This window comes from Pteropus vampyrus, unplaced genomic scaffold (genome assembly GCF_000151845.1).
Source record: "Pteropus vampyrus isolate Shadow unplaced genomic scaffold, Pvam_2.0 Scaffold458, whole genome shotgun sequence".
Taxonomy (NCBI): Eukaryota; Metazoa; Chordata; class Mammalia; order Chiroptera; family Pteropodidae; genus Pteropus; species Pteropus vampyrus.
This window is the reverse complement of record NW_011889239.1, coordinates 420,077-443,275: the sequence shown is the minus strand read 5'-3', so window position 1 is coordinate 443,275 and position 23,199 is coordinate 420,077. Positions and strand designations below refer to the sequence as shown.

Here is a 23,199-nt window from a genome sequence, read left to right as displayed (position 1 = left end):
CCACCATTTTTGGGTTGCTTATTATACATCCATCACGGTGTTATATGCTTTGTATAAAGTTCACTGATTTAATTTCCACAATAACCCCACGAGAGCTGGGTTTTTTTGTTTTGTTTTGTTTTGTTTTAAAGTTTTAAAACACGATTTTGCCTTACTTTATAGATAAGAAAACTAATGAAGTCTCCAAAGGCCCTAACAGGATCCTGACTCGTTAAGTGTCCTGTTCTTCCAGCCATGGGAGCACGCAGGACTGGACAGCGCCTGCAGCCCCTCCAGGCTGCGGGTAACCTCACTGCCACCCAACGTTTCACCCATTCCCAGCTGATTCTCCTCCACCATGTGCCAGGGTAGCCAGGCAGGCACCACCGCACCTGAGACAGACCCTGCTCACGTTACGAGGATTCAAAGACAGACACATCTTTACGACGCGGCGTCAATTCCAACCAGGTGACCATTCCAACCAGGTGACACGGACAATACATTCAAAAGAAGGTCGGAGAACGGTGAGGGCGTAAGAGGTTGGGGCGTCGACGTCGCTGTCATAAAGGAGCTGAGCCCCCCGAAGAATGCAAGAGTCAGAAGGGCCCGTGTGACGGGAATGGCCTGAGCCAAGCCGCAGCAGCAGGAACACACCTGCCACCTCTGCAGATGCTGTGAGAACAGGGTTTTCACGCAAGCAACGGGAGAAGGTACCATTGGAAGACTATGGCATCCGGGTACAGAGGTGCATGAAATGTCGCGGTAAGAAATCTTATGTGCAGTGTCTGTATTCAAAGGTCCATTTCTCATAAACAGGATGTTCATACACAAGGAGTCCATAGGTTAAAATACAGTCCTTCGATAATCAGGAATTGGGGAAACTCAGACGTGGTTTATAGTTTATCTAATGTCACCTAGAGGCCGTTCCATAAGGCAAAGACAAAGACAAGCGTTTTCCTGAAAACTTCCTCAACTATATGAATTAAAGACATATTACTTTATTCAAAAATAATACATATTCAGTTTTCTGAGCCTGAGGCAGAATTCACCAGCACATGAACACTGTTCAAACTCACTGTCATTACGTGCCCAGGCCGATCGCTTCTTATTTGTCGATCATACTTCAGCAGCAAAGAGTCATTGCATCAACAATTCATTTTTTTAAATCAAATAGCAGACGACACGAAGGTGAAGGACGTATCTCAAATGTCGGCACTTAGACACCGTCTACGCTATAGCCCAAAGTGATCTTTCTAGTATGCAAAAAAAATAAAAAAAATAAAAATTCATCATGCTCCTCCCCAACTTAAAATCCTTCAATGAGTCACCACAGAAACAGGGTTCAGGCTCCGTAACGTGACGCACGCGGCTTCCCACGTCTGGCCTCAGTAGACCTCGAACCCCAAAGCCCGGCTCTACTCACACTTTGCGACCCCACTCTCTCTTACAGGGCTGCATTCGACATAGCTTCTGCCTGGACATTCCGCCTCCCCAAAATGCGCAACGGTGTTTCAAAAGGAATCACGTAAAGCTTATCTAGTTTGTGGAACTTTACTGCTTTTATCAAGCATTGATTTTACGCCCAGCACTGGGTTTGTGAGAGAGTTTGCTAACGTAGGTATCGCCGCTTTGGAGATGAGTCAACTGAAGTCCAAGGATCTTAAGATGTCTTCTCAAGGTCAAAATCCACAAAGTTCCAGAGTCGGGGTTTGAACCCAGGTAGCTAAGAGTGTGCTCTGAGCTCACAAACCGCACTAGGGTTGGGCAAGGATGGGTATGCCCTCCTGGGGGCAAAACGGAAGCAACCTTGCTGCAGAATGCAGACCCCGCCACGCCCTTGGGACTTGTAATCAAAACAACAACATAGGCCCAGGGAGATGAGTCCAAGAAAAGCTTCTCCCTGGGGACAGAACACTTGTATTTTCTCACCTGAAAACTCCCTTCTCGGAGATACCTTTTACAGGGTGGGTCCTGCTCCAAGTGTGGGCTCTCAACGCCCAAAAGGGCTAGTGGGACCTCTGGCCCGCTGCCTGACGAGAGGCGGGCTCGCGGATTTCCATCCCTCCTTCCAAGTCTCCTGGGAACAGCTCTGTTCACGTGGTGGGATGTCTCGTCTCTGCTGCCTCAGTATTTTCGGTGGGGATGTCAAGATTACGGCACAAAGGCTCACGGGTCACTGGGGAATTGCAACTCTATCTGGAATGGGCCCTTTACACCGAGGAGTCTGAACGGCTAAGGTGTGATTGATGGACCAGAGAAGAAAGAAACGGAGCCTAGAGTGAAATCATTGTTTAAAACGGCAGGTCCCAAAAGTGCGCTCCACAGCACACGAGGCTGTGAGGTACTCTGTGATGTTTGTGATTGCCAAGCCATAAGTTTTGTAAATGCTATTTGCTGTATCCGTATGTTAGGGATTCACATTCTGCACTAGCATATTTTTTTCATTATTTTATTATTATTAATTGTGCCTACAGCACCTGGTCTTCCTAGGTGGTCTCCCATCCAAGTACTAACCAGGCCTGACCCTGCTTAGCTTCTGAGATCAGACATTGGGCTCGTTCAGGATGGCATGGCCATAGACTATGGACCGTGGCTCCACTGAGGCACGAACCCAGGACCTTCTGCGTGTAAAGCAGACGTGCTAACCGCTACGCTATGGAGCCACATCCTGCACTGGAATATTAAAGGCTCTTAGAAGTCTTGTAGCGTGGACTTTAACTCAAATTTATGAATTCATTTGGGCACAGAACATCTCTTTCCTCTTTGATTTGTGTAACACCAGTTAGTCACAGAATTAGCATTCCATGAGTAACGGTGTGGAGAACACAGATTTAAAACACGTACTTTATCTGCCTATTTTTAAACGGTCAGGCAGTATCTAGAAATGCACCAGTGGGAAGAAGGAAAAGTTCAATTCGCAAGTCCTTTGTATTCACAAATGGTCATCAGAGCATCTGGCTCTGTCTGTCCTTTTCAGTCCTTTCTCACAGTGCCTGCCATCCGAGCACTAACAGCCCCGGGGCAGGGAGAAGGAAGACCCGTGTCCTAAGCATCCTCTGACCAACATCCTTCTTCCTTTCAGAAAATCTCCTCGCTGACACCTCTCGACTATGTCCCTTCTCTTCGCTAGTCTAGTTCAAGGTACTAAGACTCCTGTAACACTCTCTTAATCACTCACAGTGTTATCCTGCTTCAGGACAAATGGAATACATGCCACAGACCAACCTGTTTTCCTAAAATACTCCCCCGATCAAAGATGCCAGTGTAGACCTGGCTCTCTTACTGTCCTACCACTTTCTGTGAAACATCTTGGGAACTGCATTGCTTCCTCCCGGTTACAATGTGGCTGCTGCAGCTCCGGAGTGGTAGCAAGGTTACAGGAAAGTGTGTCTCCTCCTGCTATGAGTTGAACTGTGGCCCCTCAAAACTCTTAACGATGAAGTCTTAACCCCCAGTACCTCAGAGTGTGACCTGGTTTGGAGACAGGGTCATCGCAGAGGAAACCAAGTTAAAATGAGGTCATTAGGGTGAGCCCTAATCCAATATGACCGATGTCCTCATAACAAGGGGGAGTTTGGACACAGAGGGACCCCTCTGCGAACATGAGTGTGGCCGTCTAAAAGCAAAGGACAGAGGCTTGGGACAGCTCCCGCAAAGCCCCCAGGAGGCACCAACCACGCCGACACCTTGATTTTGGACTTTCGGCCCCAGAACCGTGAAATAACGAACGCGTCTGCTGTTTCGGCCGCCCATTTGTGGTGCTTTGTTGCACCAGCCCCAACCAACTAACATACTCCCTCTTCTTACTAATTTGGGAAATTTCTCCCAGAAACGCCCTGGAACCTCTCTCCCTATCGTCCATGACTGCATCACGAGTCCAGGCTTAAATAAGTGAGTGGGAAAGGAATTAAAATTGCATGATTCAGTTAAACACATCATTATCCATTCCCGGAACTGGGGGAAAAAAAAGTCACTTTCCTTTAGCATGTGGAAGGGTGAATTAGGGGGCTGGGTTGGCGGGAAAATCAGAGCTGTGCCACTGTGACCTAGGACCGAAGAGTGGGTACTGAAGAGGTAATGTCAGCAGCTGGGGGGACCAGGCGCTCTGCAAGACACTGGGACGTCAAAGGTTTCCCGTTCTGAGGGTCCTTGGAACAGGACACCGAGGAAAAGGACCCAGGAAGCAGGAGGCCGGAGATCGGCGGGAGCCGCGGAGGAGACCGTTCCCGAAGGAGGGGAGCTGTCGCGGGCTGCGCGCAGGGCAGGGGAGGGGAGGGCTGAGGAGGACGCGTCGGATTCGGCACACGAGGCTTCAAGGTGACTTTCTCAAGACTCCTTTTGCGGCCTATGTGAGGCGGGCCCAGTGCACACTTCAACAGACCCATGCGCTGGCGGGTGAGGGATGAAGGCGGCGCTGTCCTGAGTCATTCCTGCCTTCTGAGGGGCAGGTCACTTTGCAATACGGTGACCCCGCGGTGAGGAAGACGCCGAAGGAAGAAACGGCACTCGGAAGCTGTTGCCATGGCTGCCACGGTTTCCAACACGAGAGGTATGTTACGAGACGTGGGGGCTGAAGGAAAGGATCGTAGACGACATGCTTCAGGCCTCGCCCCGAGAAGGGTCCCCGAGAAGGGTCCCCGAGAAGGGTCCCCGAGAAGCACTGCGCCCTGGAGCGGGCAAGCCCGTCTCTCCCTGTGTGGCGTTTCTGTCTCCGTGAAAGGGGCTCAGTTAGCGCCCCAGCTCTGGCCTCCTGCTACTTCCTTCCTGATCCAATTCTCGCATTAAACGACATCTTCTGATTTAGCTAATACGGATCATGAAGGGATGGCTGGCCTCCACCCACTTGGCTTTATTTCTCTGTTTCGAAAATCAGTGGGGACAAGAGGTTCTGTGGAAGGGGCTCTCTGGTGCCCACGACCATAACGTAGCCAAAGCGGCTGGACATCCTCCTACCAAGAACAGCCCAGATGACCATCCGGGTATCCCAGCAAAACCTCTAACATTACGATCCCTTCCTCCACCCCGCGAAATGGTAAGAATGGTCTGGAAGTTCTACAGTTCATGAAACATATCTGATGCCATTTGGGCCATTTCTCTACCCTTCGACCTCCCTTCCTTATGAAGCATTTACGACGGAATTACCGTGAGACCTCTCATTAATGACGACTGAATCGGTAATTCTTATAATGTTTTACAAAGGTGATTTATTTGCTAATAGTACTACTTCCATTTACCTGCACATATCTGTTCCGGTGCTTCCCATCTGAGCGGGGATCCTGGCTGACTTGACCACAGTAACGGGCTTTAAATAAAGATCGGCTGGATGGGTTGATGGATGGATGAAAATAACAAATACAGGAACGTTATCAGGCTTTCTGCAGAGGGCGGTCAGGCTTCAGTTTCGTAGGCTTCTGACATACGGAATCACGGATGCGTGTTCTTTCCAAGAACCGTCTCTGCCCAGTGGGATTCTACCACGCAGGTCCTCACAGGAGTCACACCTGGCTGGGCAGAACACCTGCAAAATCCCGGTCTCGCCTCCAGGCACTTACACTCTGGGGACAGCTGGAAGCAACGCAGATCCCCAAGACAGGTTTGTTTGTTTGTTTTTTTTTTAGGAAAATGCAGACGAACCCTAACCGAGACTAAATCAAAACCGCTCAGGTGACCTCAGCTCGGAGACCACTCTCCATGGAAAATGAGCCACCAGGCTACATGACACACGCAGCCCCGTGCCAGCGAGCCCCTGTGTGTGTGGGCTGGGACTTGATCACAGAAGAACCACCGTGAATGGTGTAGGTTAAGGAGTTCCCGTCGGGACCAGAAGCTGGCGGAGCAGCTGATGCACTTGGAGTTGAGTCTGAGCTGGGAAAGGTCACCAGACCAGCAGTTGGGAAGGAAAGACGAACGTTGTGGACAAAAGCAAAGACGAGCCGGGGCCCGTGAAGATGGACTGGGATCCCCAAGGCGGACAGGGAGCCGCGTCTTTCTGTCAGCACCCGACACCTGGATTCGGTGGCTGACGTGCAGGAGAAGCTGGCGCCCTTGTCCTGAGGTGGCAGGTGCACGTGCTCGAGGACCCCAAACACGCTGAAGGAGGCGATTCGGCAAAACCGCGAGGTGCTGGGACCCCGGGTGCTGCCCCGTGCCAACGAGGGGCGTGAACAGGTCAGCGACGGTGAGCGTGGGCTGCCTCCGGGTCTAACCCGCTCCTTACGGATAAAGGACAAAGACTGTACCGCCTCCCAACTACCTCCCCAATCTCTCTTGCGACTGTTAAGGGAGGAGGATCGTGGGAAATAATTTCTGTTTCGATGACTATTGCCATAGAACGATTCGCCCCCAAACCTAGTGGCTTAAAACGAGAACCGCCGTGTTCTTTCATCTCAGTTTCTACGAGCCGGGGAATTGGGAAGCCCGTGGTGGGACGTTTCTGACTTGGGACATGTCCTGCAGCTACCGTAAAACAGTGGCTGGACTGGGAAGGGCAGGGGGCTGCAGTTCCAAGAGCTGGCGGTGTGGTCACTCCACGATGTCCTCGAAACAGGTGAGCTTCTAACAAGCATCTCTCCTACTAGATTCCAGGGGAAGGACAGAGGGTCCACCTCTCGACGGCAGATTCTACAAGAGCCTCACCCGATGGGAGACCCCACCCTTCCCTCTTTCACTGGGTCCGGGGGAGAAAATCCTCCTCCGAGCTCTCCCACCTTGTTCTTCGAGGTCAAGCGGCAGCGATGGTCAATGTCAGGGTCACGGACATTGTTTGCAGTTCTTGGCAGGACTGTGATGGGTCCCCAAGTGTGCACACCATCACGCCTGCTACAAATGATTTTTCTTAACCTTGAGACAATGCATGTCCGGGGGATGAGACGTCCCAGAGAGAAAAGTGAAGCCTACACTAAAATTATTACAAATGATTTCAAAGTAGTTATTACTTTTAACCTCTCTGGGCCTTGGTTTTCTCACCTGTGAAATGAAGGTACTCTCCTCCAATGACTGTACTTGATGGTTGACATATTTATTGACTCTCTACAATAAATAACATTAAAGCCCCCTCAGCAGGATGCAGAACTGTTAACTGTTTTCCTGCCGAATGACAAAATCGGCTTTTAGAAATGGCGTCTTTCGTCAGTCTTTTCTGGATTTACACGTGAGAAGTAAAGATTCAGAGCAAGTAAACGTTAAAAAGTGGCATTCTCTGTCTCTACTTCCCACCTTTCCGATTTCAGACATGTACGATGCTTCTTACCTAGATCTAAGTAATACATGATTCGAAGGAATTAATTTTAAGAAATGGAGATGGATTACTAAAATGTTTACTGTTCACAATAATAAAAGCAAGCTGCTATAACTCCCCTACATTTCTCTTTAGTGTAAGTCTCCAGAATGTTTGCTCATGTGGATCACAAATGAAACTTGGGAGGAATCTAGGAGAGGGTTTTAATTAAATGGTATGATGAGAAAACAACTCAGAGACATTTTAATGAGGTCCAATAAAAGAGTTGTGCTGAAAAGAAATATTTAAAAATCACTTGCAGGCTGTATCCTTAAAGCATTTCCTTGAGACTTGGCTTGTCTACATCTTCTCATTGTGGTATTATCCAAAGACTTTAAAAATTCTCACTGGCTTTGCTACCATGAATGATCCATGGCTTCTCAGCACAGAGATTTCCACTGCTGGATTTCTGAAAGTGGTTGAGGCTCATTCTGATAAAATCCACGTAAATGAACACTGTATTCCAAGTCAATTTCATTTAGTCGCTTTTTCACATGAGTTAAAAGCACAGTTAGTAATACGCCCATAGCTCTTTGTGAAGCAATGACTGCTTCTTGCCTATGACGGCTGCTGATAGCCAGAGAGTTATAGGACCCATAAAAATCAATTAGAGATTTTTGAGACCCAGGAAAGAAGACTTGGGAAGTGAAATGTACAGACCAAACTCATAATCGATTAGCAACTGTTGCTGAATCGGACCTAGAGGCAGAAGGGTGCTTGTCTACAGCAGGTACAGCACTGAGGGAAAAAGGAATCAGAAGCAGCCAACCAGGATGGCAGACAGAACCAATCAGAGGGTCAGTCAACAGAGTGTTGGCATCGTGCATTTAAGAGGCAGATGGGTGTGAGCTGCTGCAAAGGTCCAGAATAAACCCATGGAGATTGGTGACATAAAAACAATGAGGTCAAGGAACTAGGGCAGGCAAGGGTGTCAGATGGGACACAGACACACGTACTAAGACCCTCAGATGATGCCAGGCCGTGGAGAGAAAGGGTGTGAGTTTTCCTAGTACAACTGATTTCGGGGACCAAAGAGAAAGTTGTTCAATGGCAGCGCCAAAGAGGGAATGAGCGTAAACTAGCTGAGTGCCATGGACCTCAGAGGACCCAGGGTTTCCTCGAGGGGCTGGTGGGTCGTAACAGTGCGATGGGAAGGTCCTGACATAGCCGGGTCTTGGGAAAATAAGCTTCTATGCCTAAGAGGGCCACAGAGAAGTCTGACCTCTGAGATTAGCTGGGTTTGGTGAAGACAACGGGGCAGAGTGAAGGTGCAAAGCACTTCGTTTAAACAGAGCAGGAACTCTCCAAAGGGCAAGAGAGAAAGTTTTGAGAAGGGGGGTTACAGCAGAAACTTAGGTCTGAGGAATGGATCCAAATTACTGTATGAGACTGTTACTATCCCTCGGCCAGAAGCATGCGAGATGAAAATCCATGGATGCTTCCCACAAAGAGAATGCAGTCTGTTTGAGAAGACTGCCCTAGCCAATGTAGCTATCCCAACCCTCGAAATATTATATCCATTACATATCTATCTATCTATATATTATGTCCATTATATACCTAAATATGTCCATACAGCAATGATACATATACTTTTAAAATTGTTGCTACTCTGTATATATCAGAGCTAGATCTTATGTTTCCACCTAGATTGTGAGCTACTAAAAAACGCCCTACGTTGTGTGACAGGTTATGAGCAGGGCTTGATGTCAGACTTAGATGGGTCAAAACAAATTAATTTCACCACCCTCCTCCCCTCGTTTTCATTTGCTGAAAAGAAAATTAATATGTTTTCTTATCCGAGATGCCTGCAAATCTGACAGTGTGACCAGCATGTTGATAAATGAAGCCGAGGACAGCATGGACATAGCTTAGAAGTCACCCATGTCTCTCGTGTAACTTCCGGAACTCTAGTTCCTGATCACAGACCACGGTCACCTCTGAAGCTTCTACTGCCACACCATAGCTCCCGTCAGCCTGTGATGCTCCAAAAGCTGGCCTTTGCTCACCCCATCTCTACCGCACCACGCGAGCCCTCGGGAACCCGGAGATGCTGCCAAGCCAACCTATGGGATGAATTGGAGAAAGATTTGTCTTTCATTTCCAATAGAGCTCAGACAATAGACACAGAGAACTGGTCAGCCTGAGAAGCTCCCTTAGAAGTAGTTAACCTAGAACCACTTAAATTCAGCTCCAGACACGCAGTTCATTCTAAGAAGAAGTCCAGTGTCACAGAAGTGACTTCGTCATTGGCACTGCTTATTGGTAAAAATTGTGAAAGGTAATTGGGGGGCGTGCCCCCTAGAGAAGGTAAAAATGGTCAAGCTGAGTGGATTGACCCCTGACAGGTCGCAGGTCTATCCTGGCCCCACCAGACCGTGACGTTAGTATAGACAGCTCTCGGCTTGACGTCCACTGCTCTGTCCCCAGCTTCTGAGTGAGCGATGCTTCTAAGTCTACTGAGAAAAGAAAATGACTTGAAGAACATCTTCTCTCTCATCCCACTTAACCCTCTAACTTCACAAGGTAAATCTATTCCTCTCATGTTTATCTTTGGTGCATCTCACTAGCAGGAGTGGTGTCCTACTTTTAAGTATATCCCTGGAGCCCTAAAGAATATCTTCTTTTCAACGCATCAGACAGCTATACAGACTGATTCTAAAATTGGTTGTTGTGATTTATTCACTTTGCATTTGGCATCAAAGCCCTTGACGATAGGGTCCTTTGCTTCCTATGACTACTGTATCGTGTGGAATTTTTACTTCCTGTTTGTGCTTAGGCGATGAGCCATATGGCACCAACATATTGGGGAGAGTCTTGAGCAAGCTTTTCCAAATACGAATTATTATTCGCATTTCCCCAAATTATGCAAATGATACCATTCATTTCCCTACCTAATCCTCTCTCTGGAGATGCTCCAAGGTTTAAAAATGAAAGAAATTCTTCTTTTACATACATGTAATCTGCATTAATTGCTTCTGACAGTGGTGAGAGACCACAGCAGTGAACACTTTCATCAGCCCGAGCTGGGTGCAGCACATCAACGTGTGTCTGCATCATGGAATCAAAATGCAGACAACCCCCGTTTCTCGGCTGTACTCTAATGTCAGTGACTTTATGGCAGGTGAAGGAGAAAGGAGCATCAGAAGTGAGAAAGGGAGCGGGGGAAACACCCATCGAACGTGTCTGGAGGCAGAAAGACCGATCTTGCCAGTCAGTGGCTTCCTGTGGCATACAGCTCAAGTTCTTGAGAATGACAATGAGACTCTGGACGAACGAGCCTGCCTTTCCTCCAAGCCTGTTCGTGTTTCCTGCAGTGGTCTGACTCACCCCTGGCTGCAAATCCTGGGTCCCCACACCTACCTCTGCTCCCGCTTTCAAGGTCCTCTCTACTCATCGTTCACCTGTCACCAGGTTCATGGATTCTTCCTTCCTTCCTCTGTTAGAAATTAGCCTCTTCTTCTCTGTAAGGTCGTACTGCGTTCAACCTCTGCCTTAGCCCGACCTAGACAGACCCTGTAATTTATATGCATGCCTTCCTTTCCTGAGGCTCGTGTCTAAGAATTTGGGGGAAAGAAAAATCATGGCTTGACGAAAGTAAAAACAAAACAATACAAAAAAAAAATGAACTACTACTTAGCACGAGAACGTAGTACGTGCACATTTTTAAAATTCATAAACACATTAATGAATAAATGAACGTTTAGTCTGATAAACTGCAAACTCCAAGAAGAAAGAAGCTATGTCTTTGAAGGATAGATGGTATTTTCCAAACTCTACCCACATGAAAAACCCCAGCAAGGCAGCTTTTTCATGACGGAGCTTCAAGAACGTAACGGGGAACTGAGGTGATTATTAACGCACGGCTGTGATGGGTCAGATGTGACAGGCAGTGACAACAGACCTCAGGTTTCATGGCTCTGAGTTCAAGAACAATGGAAGTTATCTAGCTCTCCTGAAAAAGAAAATCATCTGACTGGGGTAGACCCAAGATGAAATTATTCTCTACGAAGACACCTAAATTTTAATTCAACCCATCGTATTTTATGAAATACGGAATTATTCTCCCAAGAAAATGAGTGGCAGAGGTTTTTTAAAAAAAAGTAAGCAGCAATGAATTTTATTTAAGCTATGCATAAATAAAAGAACTGATTGCCACACGGTGAGAAAAACGGAACGTTTTTTAGTTCATAAGCTAAATTCGGTCTGTTTGCTTGCAATTTCTTTTAATCTCTTCCAGTGAATGGGAAGCGTCACGATCTGTAGGTAAAGAAATTAAAGTGAAGTGGTAAATGAATTTCCCAAACAAGGAGCCATACTTTTAGCTGGATCTGCTCAACAGTCAGTATGAAGACAGGGACAGTGTCCTGACAAAAGCCACAGTAAAAGCAGCATCATGGGTCTTAACGAACACGCCTGGGAGGAGCGCCTCGTTACTGTGAGGTGGCTGCGTGGGGTCCCGAATGCCCCTGGTCCGCGGACGCTCACTCGCGGCAGCTCAGAACTCAGTCGGGGCGCCCGTCAAAGCTCCATTCTACTAAACGCTTAAGCGTCACTTGGTGTTGGTTTTTTTCCGGCAGCTATGGCACACTTCGTCCTACGAGACATTGTGCAATAACTGTTGCCATTTTCTAGTCCTTGGCACCAGGGTGCACCCCAAACGACCTCTCTGACATTCATGAAAAAGCAGCATTTCTCAGACATCTGGCTGTTTCTTGGACTCATCACCTTGCCCAGTGGCTCTCTCTAGACCTTTGTGACTGGCGAGAGGGACCGGTCACATCGGCTCTTGGTTAGAAGACTCTGGTCTGGAAAACCCGGGCATTGCCTTCCTCCTTGACACGTTTGGCTTCCTTGAGTCCCTCTGGCTCGCTCTGCAAATATCAGCAACGTGTCCTCGGACCGCCTTCCGGGAGTTCTGGGTGCCTAAGGGGAACACAGCTGTGTGCTTACTCTCCAGCCGAGGTGTTTGAGAGTAAAGGAAGGTAACGATTTAAAAAAAACGCTAGGATTTCGTGGTTCCTTTGTTTCTTTTCACTGCACTCTTATAATTTCTGAAACACATATAGAAAAAAAATGTGTCCATTGCAGTGAATGAATCCTGAAAGAGTCTGGCTCTGTTGCTATGGCGAGTCCCATCAACGCAAGATGACGGACGTCTTGGCTTTGTTCGACTCCCTACTGAGAGAGGGCTGAGTCAAGGGTTATTTTTCTCTGGTCATTAAGGTGACCAATGCTTCAAGGACCATTTAATCAATGTGTTGCCTCATGCTGGCCTAGAATTAAATCGTAAACCTGCAAGCAAATACCATCAAAAGGGCCACTCTCCTCTGCAAATTATTATTCCTTCAGTGTAGGAACGTCTTAATCATTTCTCGAACTTAGGCCATTCTTATATCACTGTCCAATACCACCTGTCATACGAATTACTTAGAATATTTCTCTGTATCGTGAGCAGTACCATCCACAAAGTAAGGTTCGATGTGCTAGTTACAATTTCATGCAAAATGAAACAAGTACTTGACTATAAAAATGAAAAGTGCTACTTGAAATGATCTCGACGCCTCAGTCCGAGGAATATCGTTTGCATATATGACTGAACACAAAGTACTTAAAGAGCTGGACTGGTGTCGGCGTGACATTCCTATGAATCCTATAGTTTCTAGGAGACGTTTTATGGAGCACACGACGCTTTAAAAACATAGGTCCGATAAATAAATAAATGCATCATTATTCAACTCTTCTGCGTGATCCACTCTTTCTTTGTGCCTGTTCTAAAAGATACAGGTTCAGGTCGATCATTATCAAATGCTTGTTCATCTCTTTTTCTAAAATGTGCTTACACGGATCATTAGCAGCTTTCGACTCAGGTATTTAAAGCGGCAGATACCAATCGGAGTGGGGAAATGTAAGAGAAATGAAGTCCCGTTCACTTATTAATACGTTCGCCTTAAGAAAAATTTAAAAATAAAAGAAAGAGCACAGATCTGGGAATCCAGAGACTCGGCTTATGGGTACAGCTATGTGTTTGTGTGAATAAAGTTATTGAACTAAATATGATCTCTAAGGTCTTCTCTTTTTTATTTTTATTTTCAGGTCTACGATTAATCTATCCTAAACATCTAATGCGAAGGACTGTTAGAGGTCCGGTCCCATAAGCCTCCTCAAAGGTGATTCACAGGTGCCGCATAAACTGAATTCCCATTTACTTTTCTGGGTACCTGTAACATTAACATTGTATTTGGAAAATGGACATTCCCACAATCGCACAATGAATAAATCATTTTCTACCAAAGAACGATCGCAGGTCCAGCTCTGAGAGAAACAGCAGCCCTCATCCATCACCTGGGCAGACAGTGGGGGTTTGTGTAAGAGAACAAGAGGTTTTGTTTCTGAATGGCCCCCGAGAAGGTGAAGCGGACCCGGGATGGAACCGCGAACCTCAGGGAGGCTCACACGCATTCTTCAGAACGTGTCCCATTTGTTAGCTGTTCATTTCGTTCTTTGTGCCTACATGCAGACTTCGGAGTTATTTCTACAGCCGAATCTTTCTTCTCTTCCTTCTACGGCTCGAAAGCCTAGACGATTTCCTCTAGAAAACGGATAACTGTTCATCTCTATATTTTGTTTTCCTAGCCAATGTCACTATAATCATCTGTCCTCAACCCAATGCACTGATTCCTTCATTTGTTCACAAAGGTGAACGGGACAATCTTCTGAGGCTCTTTGACTCGGACACTTTCTCTGCGGAGAGCGAGGTCCATCCAGCACCCTTAAACTCCTGGAGTTGTCAGGATGGAGTCGTACTCCTGTGTTAGCAAGTGCCAAAGGGCATTCTTTTGAGTCGCTTATTATTTTTCCCCCAATGCATGATAATTAGAAAAAAATATTTAAGTAATATACAAAGGGAGATAATTAGGGAAAAAAATCTCGCAATCAAAGCCACTCAGCAACAAACCAATCCATGAGATACCAAATTGATGTAATTCTTCTATGAAAAGATCTTTGCCCTCTTTTTCTATTTTTTTGGGGGGGGACAGGGTTAAATTTAATCACAGTTGTGATTATTCTGTATATTTTTTGGTATTCTGCATTTCCTATAATTACATAATGGATTATAATATTATGTGTTATTTGCATACATTTTTAACAGTCACCTAATATTTCATTGGATAATGAATCACAATGAAACTAACATTATTCGTTTTTACTCTTAGCTTGCTTCCAATTTTTTACAGTAATAAATTATATCGCAGAAAATAAATCGTTTCTTGCAGATCTGAGTTTTAATTCTTGTTTTTGTCTTATTTTCTTTTTATCCTGTTTTTTTTTTTCATTAGGATCATTTTCCAGAAGTAGAATTATTAGGTCAGTAGATCTGATCATTTTTACATCTCTTCATAAATGTTTCTAACTGTCTTTCTATATACACTCATGTAAATGAGTTTTCCCATAGGTTTCATATAACTCCTTCCCCTCCATTTCACAGGGTATTGTAATTTAAAAAGTATATGTAAATATTTAAGTTTTGCTAATTTGATAGGAGGAAATCACATGGAGCCTTATTTTTAATTTGTAGTTTTTGTTTATAAATTGAATTTTTGCATGTGATGCATATTAACCTGTTGCATTTTCCTCGTTTGTGGATTAACTGATACTATCTTTTGCCTATTTATTCTTAGGATACCTAATGTTTGTAACAATTCGTATACTCTTTTTAGATGTAAAATAGTCATTCTGTAATATACTGTGAATATTTTCCCCAGTTTATTTTTTGCTCTTTAATTTAGACTTATTTGCTTCATATCTTTATAGTCCTATTTGTGAGTTCTTTCATTGCTTGAAACCTAAAAAGTCTCCTCTAGAGAGCTGATTAACATGAATTCCTATTTTCTCTATTTTTCTAAAATTCGGTTATTTAAATTTCTCACTTCACAACAGACAAAATTTGGGCTGGGATATCTAAAACTGTTCTGGAAGAGACTGACTTTTCCAGCTCCTGGTAGAAGGTTTAAGCATCGGGTGTTCTCGGGTATTGTGGCAGCTGTTGAGTTGTTAAACCTGGACATTTTAAACATGGATACACGAACTGCTACAAACTAACTTTCAAGAGTCAAAGGGCTGCACCACGCAATGTGAGAAGGAGAAGGGGAACGATGAGGTAAGGACTTTGCCTGGTGCAGTCGACCGCACGTCTTGCGTGCAATGCCTTCTCTGCACGGTGACCGCAGAAGTGACGTGGCAGTCCCGACCCTGGACAGATGTAGGAGGCAGCCGTGAAACACCGGGTAATAGGTCTCTGTTACAAGTATCTCACATAAGAAAGGCTGTAAGTCCTGGCTTTTATGTCATGAGAAGACAAGTTTACTCTGTATTGTGTTATATAACGTAGCCAAATCAATTTTACTTTCAGGTGCTTTATAATGGTGCTTTTCTCTAATTGGACCAGCCGTACTTAGTCCAATAATCCATCTTCTGAATGGTCAGTTTGAACAACAGCAGAATCGATTCCATCGTTCATGGGTGATAGAGGGGATTTGTTTAGAATTCATTTAACAGACTTCCACTGAGCACTTTCTTTGTGTGAGACCCTTTTCTAGGAATTAAGGATCCAAAATATAAGTGGCACATTGAGCCTGCTCCCTAGGACAGAGTGATCCTTGAACTTGGTGGATGGCGTTTTAGAGTGTGTATTCCTGGGCTCTACCTCAGATCCCCTAAAGCAAGGTGGAGCCTAATATTATTTGCGTTTCAAATTCCCTAAGATGATTTTGATAATTCAGCAGAATGAAGGAAGAAGCACTCTTAGAGCTCAGAGAGAAGTGAGTTGCTATTCCTTCGGCTCTTAAAAGGTAATAGGAAAAAACAAAACAACTTCCATTTATTGAGTCATTGATCTAAAGCTATGGACTTTACATGTGGAACCTCACGAGCCTCATAATATATCTGACAATCAATCAACGTTGCCCCCACCTTACAGATAAAAACACTGATTTTAAGAAAGCTTCGGGAATCTGCCCCAGGTAACACATCTGTAGTCAGTGGGTCTACAGATGTGTCAGAGTGTCAGAGCTCTCTGACCTTAAAGTGGTCCACATGGAGTCACTGGGTTGGCTATTCTTGAGAATTAAATCAGAAAGCTTAAGGATTATGGTCAAGATTTATAATCGCAGAACCAGCTCAAAATGACCTTATGCTGTTTCTAACAAGATACTGAGTTGTTTTTCAGAGATAACAACACAAAACCACAAGCCTTGCAGCTGAAACATGCTCATAGGAGAGAATTTTGACCTCCATAACAGCCAGAACCAAAGTCTTGCCCCTCATAAAACCAAAGACTGGGACATGCCTGGACCCTGAACACCAGAACCCTTTCAGAAGCAAAGGGTCTGCTGTCCAGGAAGAGCTGGTGCTGAAGCCCCTTACCAGGTCTTACTATAAATGGCCAAGTTCTAAAACCCTCCCACCAAAACCTTCCCTGTCTCTTCCATGTTCCCATTAAACCCCAGAAATCTCGCCCTAGACGCTGGGTGGCAGAGACAGATCTGAGCCCTGCCTTCTGTGTCTTCGCCAGCGGACTTCACAATAAAGCGTTCTTTTCTCACAAGTCGGTACCACAGTCGTGGGCGGGCAAACCTGCACGTCAAAGCCAACCCACCCGTGAGGGTGTGGCGACCGGGAAGACTGCCGTGGGTCTGCGTCACCTGACTCTGCTGGCTGAGGTTTCCAATGTTGTTTGTGTTGACGTTTGACAGGCTCATAATGTGTCTCTAGGCTGAGCTCAATCTTATCTTCCCAAGCACATTCTACGCTGGAGGCGATATTTGCTTACTTGATTGGCCTGACAGCTGGTGACTTCGGGACACGCAGGGAGCAAGGAAAAACCAACCATTTTTTTAAAAAAAAATCTATGCCTATCTCTAAGAGAAAAGAATGCCCCATTCCCCTCAATGACAATAAAACACACACAGTCGCAGAACCATCTCTCACCGTCAGGAGCACGGAGCCCCGTGACTTATGCCCACTGAAAAGAAAACCAACCCCACGCTTTCAAAAAATAAAGGATGTGGAGCCATACGGCCTCCCGATGGGCACGAACGTTTTTAACTTTGCATAAAAAGCGTCTCTCAACCAGACTTATCCTTAGCACATACATAACCTGCTTTTCTTGCAAACTGTTTGCAATGTCAGAGTAGGCAGGGGACAGAAAAGCCGAGTATTAATGGATCGACTTCATGCTCCACATGAAACAGTGAAGTTCTGAGAGCTTTAAGCACCATCACAATCATCGGCGAATTTTATTGAGCAGCGGTTACGTGTTAAGATGCCCAGCTAGCTGTGGTGGGAGATGCAGAAACAGATACCCCTGATCTCCAAGAACTGACACCAGTGTAGAAAAAAACAACATCTTTGTTTTATAAAAATGGATTCACACAAATAGAAAAATGAGAATCGTAACATGAATTATAGCCCGAAGAAGGAAAACTAGTCACGTCAGTAGATGCAGAAGAAATATTTGCTGACATAAAATTCTCATGTGTTATTTAGAAATGTACACCTAAATTTCCTAGCAAATTAGCGTTGGAATGACATGTTCTTAAATTTACGAAGAACATCAATCAAAAAGAACAAAAGGTAACTATATATTAAACAATGAAAATGTGTAACTTACCGCACACACAGCAGGATGAGGCAAGGCTATCTGTGTTCACCTTCAGTATTCAATGACGTATTGGAGTTCCTAGACAATAAAAAAGACCGAAAAATATTTAGAGACGAAAAGAGAAAACATGGTTATTCTTTGCGGACAACAAAATTATATACATAAGAAAATCCACAGAAAAACATTAGCAATAGTTCTTTTAAAATTACTAAATGCAACACCAATGCAGAAATATCAGTAATATTGAATATGCCCCATTATCAATTAGATATCAGAAAAGAAAAAAAAGGCCCGCTTTCAATAGAATAAAAATTACATGGCACCTCGGATTAAACCTAGTGAAGATGTACAAGAAATTTTGAGTTAAAATTTACTCAACACATATATCTGTCTCTGCTTCTTTTTAAAAATCTCAATAAAAGTCCAGAAAAGAGGTTTTTTTTCCAGGAAAGAATTTTAAAAGTATTAAATCCATGAAAAAATGGTAGAGAGAATAATCTTTTAAAAAGATATTTCTATGTCCAAATGACAAACATTCAAATACTGAGCTACTGTTTCTCAAAACTGAATAGTATTCCATATCCTTTTTTAAAGAAATTGTCAGATGTCTCAGCACTGACATAAAATACCATGGCATGCTGTAATACATACGTTACTTAATATGTGCAAACCTCAATTATGCAAGAGCCTCTGATGTGTACCGCACTTACGAAACTGTAAAACCAAATCAAATTTAGCAATTAAACCCAGACAAAACTACAAAAGCCAGTAATATTTAGATCAACAATACTAATTCAGTGAGATGGATGGTATCACTTCAATGCTTCTAATAAAATAATAATAATTACATTAGCTAAATTTCTATTTTCTAGGTAAATACAGTACTGAGGGCCACCGTGCAAGCTCTTCTGAGCCTTCCTGCCATTTGCCCTAATTTTTCCTATAGGAAAGCCATCCTCACAGCATCCCCTAAATTATTCAGTTTCTCCTTGATGTGAAGCTGTTATTTATACGTTTAGTTAATCTCTGCTCTGGTATTCTTAGGGGACTCCTGGGGCCAATGTGATCACAAACTCACGTGCCAATTTGCTTGGACAATGAAATGATGAGTTAGTTATCGGCTGGTCATCCAGATAATCCAGCCCCCGTTTTAATTAAATTGTTAGGTAATCTTTAAGGATGCCCAGAAATATTTGACAAAGCAGCCAAAAAAAAAAAAAAAAAAAAACGGGGTGTGTGTGTGGAGGGGGGTGATAAAAAAAAAAAAAAAAAAAAAAGCTAGAATAGACCACCCACTGGGTGCTAGTTCTGTAAGACCATTTCCTCTCTCTCTCTCATCTTCTCTTTTCCTAAGATCATAGGAACTGGAACTAGCAGAGAAAATAATGGAGAAAATGTTCCAGATGCCACTCATGACCTCGCTTTTGGGCTGCAAATCCCTTGGGCCAAAATCTGGCAGAGATCAGAGAAAGGGGTGATGACAAACATTTAATGAGAATATGAGGCTGAGGTTTAACACTAGGAACTTTGATGAGACTGGACTTTTTAACGATGCCCGATGACGGACGCCTATGGAATCTGCCATCATTAAGAGCTGGGAAGGGCAGATTCAACATGAGGACAGCGAGTGGGGAAAGGAAGAACCACCTCAGATTGTGATCTCACCATATTCAGACTTCAGTGAGCTGCTACCTCAAGAAATGAAATAGAAAAACTATTAAATTATATCCCACTGAGCTGTGGATCAACGAATTTGGGTGACAGCGCTGGATTTGACTCCTGTCTCGGTCCTTATTAGCTGGTTATCCCTGGACAAACCATATTAATTGCTCCACGTGATAATTTTTATCTGTAAAATTAGAATAATATGACCGACCTCGCCAAGCCATTCATGGGGTGATATATAAAAATAATGGACAGGAAACCTGGCAAATACGTCTGTCCTTTCTCTCCATGTGCCCTTATTTTTTTTTCTTAATCCATATATAGTATCTCTGAATACGTAAGATGTTGCAATCAGTTGACGCATAATTTTGTGTGCTGCTAATGCACTGCGTGGTTTAGAGCTTTTCATGTTGAAATTGCCGCATAGTACCACTTTAATACCTCTAAAGGAGCCATCGTTCGTGACAGTTTACTTAATTCCCTTTTATGGGAAATTGGGGTTATTGCCAAGCTCCTCCCTCCCACCATAAACTGTGATGTCGCTAACATTAAAAAGAAATCACTTTAACAGGTTCCCCAACCTTAAGGACAAAAAAGCTGGGAACAAGCGTTATTCAAGTGACAGACCACTTTTCAAATGGAATTATTTCTTCTATCAATTAATGTTTTCATTGGAAGAGCTTTAAAGTGCCAATATTTCTAGAATACCTGGACTTCTATTTGAAGAAAAAAAAGAAGCTTCCTCTTGACTTATGGGTCTTCCATTCTCTTCGGGAGATCCCTGGCTCATTTCATGTAGCCTGCTTAAGGGAAACTCCCGTTTAGTTCACACTGGGATACCCTAAGACTCGTCCCAATTTAGATTTAGGCTTAAACAGTCTATGATAATTTCATGCCAGAGTATAACAGGACACACTGATTTAGTTCCGTTAGCCCTTTGTTAAAACCTACATTTCCGCTTTCTCCCTCTTAAGTTTCCTTATCTTTCCCAAGACTGTACTACAGAAATCTCTTCCTCCTGTCTGCTTCAATGCTGTCTTTTGTCCCAAACCTCAGTCTCTCAGGTTCTAAGGATTAGCAACTCTGCCCATTCAGGTAGCTGAACGTCCTTTGAGTAATCCACACACTACCGTATTCACTACAAAAGCAGATCGGGAGAACCCGCTTTTCCTGAGTGTGTGCCCCCGTCCTCCACAGGCACGTGGCCGTCCAGATCCCAAGAACATGCCCGGGCTTCTGAAAGCTTCTATGGACATCTCATTCTCCAGCTTTTCCTTTTGGCTTTTTCGTTAACTGTTTGCCCCAATCTTGACCCACTACCTCAGGTGACCACGGCGTTAAACGTTTGAATCTGATTATTTTTGATAAATGTGCCAGAGAAATGCTGTTTGCCTGGAATAAGTTCTGAGTCGGGTCAGATAAAGCAGCCTTGAGAGTGAGCATCTTGCACAGAAGGAGCGAACGGATGATGTAAGGACCGGTCTCTGGGAGCTGGGCCTTGAACTGCTGTCACAGACTCTCAATTGTCAGGGCCACCGCGGAGCTGGAGGACGGGAAGGGGGCAAGTGAAGCCACAACCTCTGTTCTTCATGCGGACATTCGGCCATTTTTCCCACATGAAGACTCCCTGATTGCTTCAAGCCTTTGGTTAATTATCAAAGTTCTGAAAATTCTGTCACTTTTTGGTGGTGTTCTTATCGCTTTAATAAAAAGAGGATCACCGAGGGTTGTGACTCTGCTCATGTCATCCCTTCTAGGAGCTGCTTAAAGTTTTCCTAGACGGCCGCTTGTGCCCAAACCGTGCAGCACGTGGATGGCCAGTTAACCCTTCTGAGCCCAGCTGGGGCCCCATGACCATTTAAAAAACCTATCCTCGATCTGGTGCACACAGCAGTCTGAAACCATTTTTGGCAGTGCCTCCTCCCGAATTTTGGCTGCCACAAATTCCCCTCACATTCTCCTCCATCTCAAACCTAATTGACTAGCCATGGCTTCCTCGCAATCTTCCTCCTCTGGGGAGAATGCTGGCTGCGGACTGGGACCTGTTTCAAAGGACCAGCACCGTTGTTGAGATGAGGGGCCAGAGTCTGAGGGGTTAGTGAGGTCAGCTGCCTTTTCTTATTTATTCTTGCTGGGTCTATGCAGTCGGGCGCGGTTGATTCGCCATCTGCAAAATCACGTGTGATTAACATCACCCACCATGGTACTTTTTGCTTAGATTTCATGAAATTTTAAGTGTCTCTAGGAAAAGTCCAGTAGAAAACTCCGGCACAGTTTCATAAAAATTGCATGAAAATGAGAAGCTGATGAAGTCAACCTCCGACCCCTTTTTATGGCAGGCGCTCTGTTCAGCCTTGGGGTTGTCTGCACGTTGCTGTTTGACCTTGAGCAGTTTACAGCTGTACCATTCTAACAGACCTAAAAATGTGACCGAATGTCAGAAAAGAAATTAGTGGCATGTGACATGTTGGTATTTTACTGCAGTCAGAGGGGAGAGAGGTCAGGGAAGTCTCCTGTGGATGAGGGATGACAGTGTTTCACAGGGTTTGTGGAGGAAAGACCGAGTAAGGGTTTTCAGGATGAGACATAGGGAAGGAGGCCTGACATGTCGGTGTCCAAGAATCTTATTACGAGTGCAGGTTCTGAGTTGTACTTCTAGTGAGTCTGACTCAATAAATCACTCGCGGGACCCAGGAACCTGAATTTTAATAAGCACCTCACGTACTTTAGGGTATGACCCAAAAAACTAAGGTAAGAGAGTGCATGAGGCATGAAACATCTGTCAAACGGACTTTTAAAAAGTTAGTTACGGGTTGCGTTTAAAAGGAAGCGACAGTGATCAGGAAGCACAAAGTTTCTCGACCTCAGCATCCCTGACATTTCGGGCCCAGTAATCCTGTGGACTGCAGGGTGTGTAGCGGCCTCCTTGGCTCTCTGCCTGCCAGTGACTAGGGCCTCCTCCCACCCGCCAGCGTGAGAGGCAAAACCGTCTCCGGACACGTTCGAATGTCACCTCGAGGGGTAAAACCATCCCAAGCTGAGAACCACTCCCAAAATGCAGTGGCTGAAAGCAGCGATGTCTTCCATCTCTCATAATTCTCTGGGTTGGCTGAGCTTGGGGGAGCCGTTCGGAGCTGTTCCGATCCGGCCCTCGGCAGAAAGCTCCAGGAATGAGGCGTGAATGACGCCCAATCACGGAGTGGAGCTGATTTCCGGATTCCAGGGCCAGGCATCTGAAGCTAAGGGCAGGTGGGCTGACGACCAAGAAGGCCAAGGCCGTCCGCCAGCGCGTGGCTGCGGAGATTCCGGCACTTTCTGCGGGTACCTCTGGATGGACGTGGTCAGATTAAGTATACGGATAGGCGTATCGAGGTGATTGGCTTCATGATGAAAGCAAGGTAGACAGTTACTTCACTCCCCCCAAAACACAAGAGATTCAGTAAAGGGCCTCAACCATTCTGTTAGAATGGTACAGCTGTAAACTGCTCAAGGTCAAACAGCAATGTGCAGACAACCCCAAATCTAACAGTTTTGTTTTGGTAAAAAAGCACCCTGAACATATACATGCTTTGACCTTTTAACATGTTCACCCACTGCTTTTTGTTCAGCTGCTTTG

The 23,199-nt window shown here is 44.9% G+C and overlaps 1 pseudogene; it reads right to left on the bottom strand.

The window, feature by feature from the left end:
- Positions 1–2,444: 2,444 nt before the first annotated feature.
- On the bottom strand, positions 2,445–2,560 carry LOC111732423 (annotated as a pseudogene).
- Between the last annotated feature and the right edge of the window lie 20,639 nt (positions 2,561–23,199).